The 823-nt window shown below is 34.3% G+C and overlaps 1 long non-coding RNA gene across 1 annotated transcript; it reads right to left on the bottom strand.

Moving 5' to 3' along the window:
* Positions 1–6: 6 nt before the first annotated feature.
* LOC104774520 lies at positions 7–794 on the bottom strand. The gene is made up of 3 exons (XR_765376.2): positions 635–794; positions 187–284; positions 7–99 (listed from the first exon to the last, which is right to left on the bottom strand). It is a non-coding gene; the product is annotated as an uncharacterized LOC104774520 (long non-coding RNA).
* Positions 795–823: the final 29 nt, after the last annotated feature.

Here is an 823-nt window from a genome sequence, read left to right as displayed (position 1 = left end):
CTTCCTTGAGCAAAACGTTTAGGTCCTTGTATGTTCAATGTGCATTTGTTTAGACCAGCTTCAGAACCTTGCGAGTATCTCGAGTCCATACTATCTAACCTGTTTTTTCTTAAAAAAAAAAGCTCAATACTTTTTGACCATACAGCTTCAATTAGAGATTCACAAATTGGTTGAAAATAATCAAACCTGACAAACTTCTCGAGTTGGCCACTGATGACTTGAGATTTGACTCTTTTTGAACCACAAGTATCAAACATACTCTTCAACTCATGAATCCTACAAACCTGTTTTTTTTTTTTTTTTGTAAAACAGAATCAATAGCGAACCCTTTTCAGAGCTATAACTACCTAATTGAAACAAGGAGAAGTTTTTTTTTTTTTTTTTGTTACAAATCAAGCGATTGAGTTCTGATATTAGGTTACTTGAGCTAAATATCATTGACCCAAATTCATAAAGAGGAAGAAATTTGCAACCCACAAATAAATAAAAAAAATCAAAACTTTATCAGCTACACAAAATGAACAGAACTTATTTCTAAATTAGACAAAACCGAATTCAGGAACAAATTGCAAAGCCCAATCATGGTAAGGAACTGAGATCGGGGAGGAACATAAAAGAAGAAGAAGTAACTTACAGTAACAGTCAAATCTGACGGCGACGGTGAAGAAGAAGAAGAAGAAACGGAAGTAGCAGAAGAAGAGCACACAAGTTGTTAAAAAAAGAATAAAAAAACGGACAAAGAAAGAGAGAGAAGAGAGAAGTGAAGAAGAGAGAGGTTCTGTCTTCTGTCTTCTGTCAAACAAATTGACTTTCTTCTTCGGTG

Source organism: Camelina sativa, unplaced genomic scaffold (assembly GCF_000633955.1).
Source record: "Camelina sativa cultivar DH55 unplaced genomic scaffold, Cs unpScaffold03370, whole genome shotgun sequence".
NCBI lineage: Eukaryota > Viridiplantae > Streptophyta > Magnoliopsida > Brassicales > Brassicaceae > Camelina > Camelina sativa.
Note: the sequence above shows the minus strand (reverse complement) of the source record. Positions and strands in the feature narration are given on the sequence as shown.